Here is a 6,168-nt window from a genome sequence, read left to right as displayed (position 1 = left end):
TTAAAAGTTCAAAAAAATCTCAAAAAGCATTATCTTCAGAACAGTTAACCCCTTCTGTTGAAAGCACAAGCATTCATATAGACTCAGAGCCAGGTCCATCTCATTCTGAACCTGAACAGCATTCAGAAAATGATTCAGATGTGAATTGCAAGGTTTGTGATACACATGACAAGGAGACACAATGGATACAATGTGACAGTTGTAATGCATTGTTGAACAGAAATTGTGCAGGTCTAAAGCATCATATGAAATGGAAAAAATATCAGAGAAAAGATTCACACTTTCATTGTAAAGAATGCGAGTAAATTCTCATGTTAGACTTTTTACTGATATCACTTATTGAAATCTTGCTTGTATTGACATTCTAAATAGCTAATTTGCTATTGTTTTTTTTTTAATTCTTGGAGTTGTGTTTTGAAATGCAATATTTACACAAAGAATGATGAAATTCTAGGATGTTTAACGTTTGACATAAACACTAAGCCTTATGTCAGGACAGTATATCAAGTGTGGCAAACTGGCAATTAATTTAAACACACAAATTTGCTAAAATTCTATATATTGTGACAATGTAAACAATATCAGGCTAATAGATTACCATGTAAGGATTGTCATTTTGATTCTCAAAATAACTGTTGTGTAATTTATACAGCGAAAAATCTTTTTTTTAAATAATGCGCCAATGTTCACTATTTCGTATGTAAAAAATTCGCGAAAATGACCACCGGCTTCAGTGCGTGTAATATCGTGAAGTTGGGGAACCAGCGCTACGGAAAGACACACCTCCATTATTGACCAATGAGAAAATTAGTGATACAGTTTCCGTTTCCGGGTCACCGATTCAATATGGAAGCGCCTAACCAAAACAAAATAGTGCTGCTGAATGAAGGCGGAATTCGCCGAAATTAACGATAAATAGGACAAGACATCACTTGTGAGTATTGCATAAATACATTTTCTATTGATTACAATAGGTATTTATTAAGAAAAGTGCATGTCTGACATAGTTGCCGTTGAAATGTACATTGACAGCGAAATTCAATACTTCGGTCACATCGTGTCGGGGTTTGAATTTCAGGCAGTTTTGAGACTCGTACTGCCTTTAGTCTTAGTGTTTGATAGTAAATCAACTCGGGAACGAAAAGGTATATTATTTCTGCATCGGTTAAGCCCGGGTTACCTGAAATCGGCTGAAAAATATGTCAGCTACGAAGGTCAGAATACAACCATGTACGTTTTCTCATAGATTTTAAAGGGAGAGTTACATACCTTTACATAGTTTATAGTATCAGTATTATATTTTTTGATAGAATTGTTTGATTTTGTATTGACATGTATTTTGAATGTATTGAAGTATATTTGGGTAGGCTTGGTCCCACGCCGATAACCTGTGGATATTTATGGATATATGTATCTGTTTATAATTCCAAATTTCTAGGGATATATTTACATTTAATTTAATGCTTTAATATGGTTATATTTAACGACCACAATTATAAACCTGTAGTTATATGTAAATATATGTCATAAGGAGAATCTGTATGAGGCGTTACCTCGCTAAAAAAGCTAATTAAAAATATGTACAGACTGAATAGCAAACAATGCAGATCATTTTTTTTTAGTTTGAATTTGTCGAATTTCTACGTAATATAATTTTGCCCTGCACAACATTTTATTTTGATTGGGTTTAACGTCGCATCAACACAGTATTTGTCATATGGCGACTTTCAAGCTTTACTGGCGGAGGAAGACCTCAGAAGCCCCTTTAAACATTATATTAAACATAGACGGGCACATGCGTAGTACCACCGACATTCCGTAAGCAAGCTGGATACTGGATAGTTTTGTGAGAAGCAAGGGGTTTGAAGTCAACGACATTTACCACTCGGCCACGGACTTTAGCTCGTATAATATAATTATATGTATAAAGATACTAATGCTCGCCCATACGGGTCATTCCGGGCGAGGTACATAATGATAACTTTGATAAGTTTATTTTCAGTATTCCATCAGGCCATATAGCCCATGAGGATATACCTGTAATGCATTAAATATATAGCAAGACAGTGTCTAGCATAAATGTACAAAACAATTTAAACAGCGGAGAAGGTTTACAAATAATTACATGTCTTCCTAATTAGTATATGACATCAGATACTCTTACCGAATTCCACTTGGGTATAATTTTAATTTTACAATGAGAAATTGTTCAGTGGTTTTTAGAAAAAGATATCTACGCTTCTTTTCAATCGAAATTAAATCATGTTATACCGCATACAATGTTAATTCCGAGGAAAATGTAACATATACCCATCCAACAACATGAAAACCGAAACTCTTTTCTTTAAAGTACATTTAGGCTTAATTATAAATGCATCTGATAATGACATGCAATATATCGCATATCAACTTAACCCATTAAAAAATATCTACTATGAGTACTCGCAACTGCGCCTATACTGTGTATACTTAACTCTCGAAGATAGTTCATCAAAATAAGTGAGGGATATTTCACTATAATAATATCTTGATCTTGTCGAAACGAAACACAAGATCAACATATTACTTTTATATTCACACCGAAAGATAATTTTATTTACACATTTAACATCAATCCAGGCCTTGATTTCTAAAAGCTTATAACATACACAATCTCATTAAAATCATATCCTAACTGTCGCTTCACTACCCTACGCTCGTAGCGAAGAGTAAAGGCCTCAACAGACGGTAGGATTTAGTTGTACAGCACTAATTAGAGATAAGATGTACAATTTTCAAAGCTATACAACACTTGCATTCAAACGGTAATTCTATACTGTAAAAATCTTCTGAAGTTTCCCCTGAAAAGGATCCCTTTACATTGATCCTTTACATACTTTACTCACTTAATACCTTTTTTCGCCATGAGTAATGATTGAAACACCTACATTAAAAAATCAAAGCACACAAGGCGCTGAATTTGTTTGGGTCTCAGAATGTAAGAAAGGTGCAGGTTGTGAGATTATATGTTTAGTGCCACCAATGCTTTCCAACGTTTTAATTGTAGTAAATTGGCTATAAGACTAATTGCAACACTGATATTCAATCCAATGTTTATTTGACTTTAACAATTTAAAAAAATGAGTTACCTTTACTGGGATTTGAACTCCAGACCTCTCGCTTCCTAAGCGAGCCCGAAAACCCTTCAGCCACGGTTAAATTTATATGTGAACGGCCTGAAGAAAACCATATTATTCTAAATTAGGGCTTGTAACGACTTTTAACTGTTGTTTAACACCGATGTAAATAATCCTGAAGCTTACTATAAGCATGTATATTTATAAAGAATCAAAGGGCTGCAAGTTCTGTGATATTTTCTGATCTTTGCAATCTTAATCGTACTGCATATCTGTATGCATTTTCCTGTATAAGTTTATTTTTATGTATTATAATTCATTTTGTAAGGCACATACGGAATTCTGCATAACTAGAGTTGCATCAAAAAATCATTTATGTACTTTTTTTACGACAGCCACACTTTATCCTTGTAAATCATGACTACTTCCTTAACAAAAACACTTAAAAAAAGAATTTAACAAAAAAAAAAAAAATTTCCTCGACTGGGATTCGAACTCGAGACCTCTCACTCTCTACGCGAGCGCGTTACCACTGTACCACGGAGAAGTTATACGAAGAATGTCTGAATAATATCAAGTCATTCTAAATTTAGAACTTCCATTGCATTCAGGTTTGTAATCCTTATTAATTTCGAGGTATTTTGTTCAGGGTAAACCTGTTGTTTAAAATTGAAGTAAATATTTTAGCGAAAATCCTCTCGCCTAAACAGTCCGACATGTAGAATCTATATATTCCACTACTCGGTTTGTGTAGTATTCGGTAATCTACATGGCTAAAAATAGTATTTTCATTGATAAAATCATATTCATCCGCGTAATTTGTGATTGTGCATTTATTGACAATTCGATAAGCCAACGCTATTGTTTAACTTTAAATGCGTTGTAATTTGTTGGATACTTGTAACAAAATAAAATATTTCTTTCTTTTAAATCGCTAGTTTTAAGCTGTTTTGAGAACTACTTGTTGTTAGGTTTGTCGTAAACTTCTGTGTCAGAGATTGAATGTCCGCTTTGTATTTAGTTATTTTCGATCAGAAAATACAATAAAACAATATTAGAAATCTTCGACCATTCGGGAATTACTTTGCTTGAAAATTGGTGCGCCTGTCTTTGACCATCTTTACGCAGTGATCTCCCCTGAATTTTTCGGCTTTAGTGTACATACAAAAGGGAAGTAACCGCTTCAAAAAAGTGGACTACTTTCGGCATTTGCAATTAAGAACATTAGACTCTGAAATTTCGCTACCATTATTTGTTTGGTCTGGCGACCCAAACAAATAAAAATATATATATATTTTTTTTTTTATGTGAAGCCTGACCGAGACTCAAACCTGGGACCCTCTGAATACGGTACTGCGGCTCTACTGACTAAGCTATGTGGCCGCCTACAAACTACCTCCCCTCCCCAAATTCATGTAATTAGAGAACAACCCAATACCGTGACATAATCATTTTCGGAATAATTTGGGATTCGAACACAACACAACTTTTGGTCTCCTGAAGAGTTTTTCAACATCATTTTTACCCCATCTTACTACTATGTTTACCTTTTAACCCTAATTGTTCTGGAATTTCATTCATTACATCCATTATCAGGAGATAATTTGCTTATCTGTTACTTGTCATTGTGGGAGGTCTGTAAAAATCGGTACGACAAGATTTTCAAAATAGAACATGTCCTATTCCTGACATCTCGGCATAAGGTTTCCGAAATCAAGAAATAGTAGCCTTCACACATTAAGATTTGTCTGTACATCTTAGTTTTAATTGGTGTTGTACTTCAAAGGCCTCAACAGACGGTCGTCTTGATACAAACTCTTACCCATACTTGTACCGCAAGATAACTTTTAAATCATATTTTTACCTATTATTTTATAAAAGCGAAATATAAAACTCAGTACTAACATTTGGATTCCTAAAACTTAAGCTTAAGTGAACTTAACATATTTAGAAATGATGTTTTGAAAACAAAAAGTTAAAAGTAACCAAAATACATCTATTTAACATTTTCATAAGAGATAAAACACTAATGTAAGTTGTAATTTTAAAACAAACCAGTAAAAAACAAGAACGATTAGTTTATTATCCAATATTATCCAATAGTGTGATACTCAATGAAGATAATAGAAATTGATAGAATGTAAATTAAAGGCCTTAACAGACGGTAGGATTTAGTTGTACAGCACTAATTAGAGATAGGATGTACAATTTTAAAAGCTATACAACACTTGCATTCAGACGGTAATTCTATACTATAAGAATCTTCTGAGGTTTCCCCTGAAAAGAATCCCTTTACATTGATCCTTTACATACTTTACTCACTTAATACTTTTTTTCGCCATGAGTAATGATTGAAACACCTACATTAAAAAAAAATATATATATATATATTTTTAATGTGAAGCCTGACCGAGACTTAAACCTGGGACCCTCGGAATACCGTACTGCGGCTCTACTGACTAAGCTATGTGGCCGCCTACAAACTACCTCCCTCCCCAAATTCATGTAATTAGAGAACAACTCAATACCGTGACATAATCATTTTCGGAATAATTTGGGATTCGAACATAACACAACTTTGGGTCTCCTGAAGAGTTTTTCAACATCATTTTTACCCCATCTTACTACTATGTTTACCTTTTAGCCCTAATTGTTCTGGAATTTCATTCATTACATCCATTATCAGGAGATAATTTGCTTATCTGTTACTTGTCATTGTGGGAGGTCTGTAAAAATCGGTACGACAAGATTTTCAAAATAGAACATGTCCTATCCCTTACATCTCGACATAAGGTTTCCGAAATCAAGAAATAGTAGCCTTCACACATTAAGATTTGTCTGTACATCTTAGTTTTAATTGGTGTTGTACTTCAAAATCCTACCGTCTGTTGAGAGTAACGGAGCGAAAACGATGATTTGATTTTAATGAGATTGGTAACATAAAGTACCTGATATGTATGATAAAGTTGACCTTGTCAATACGAAAACACAAAGTCAACTTATGGAATTTATTTCACTTTAAATAATTCTTAATGTATCTTTAATACATTTA

The sequence above is a fragment of the Ruditapes philippinarum genome, unplaced genomic scaffold (assembly GCF_026571515.1).
Source record: "Ruditapes philippinarum isolate M1 unplaced genomic scaffold, ASM2657151v2 ctg1913_1_1_1_1, whole genome shotgun sequence".
Lineage (NCBI taxonomy): Eukaryota > Metazoa > Mollusca > Bivalvia > Venerida > Veneridae > Ruditapes > Ruditapes philippinarum.
The sequence above is the reverse complement of the archived record's forward strand: the minus strand, read 5'-3'. Positions refer to the sequence as shown.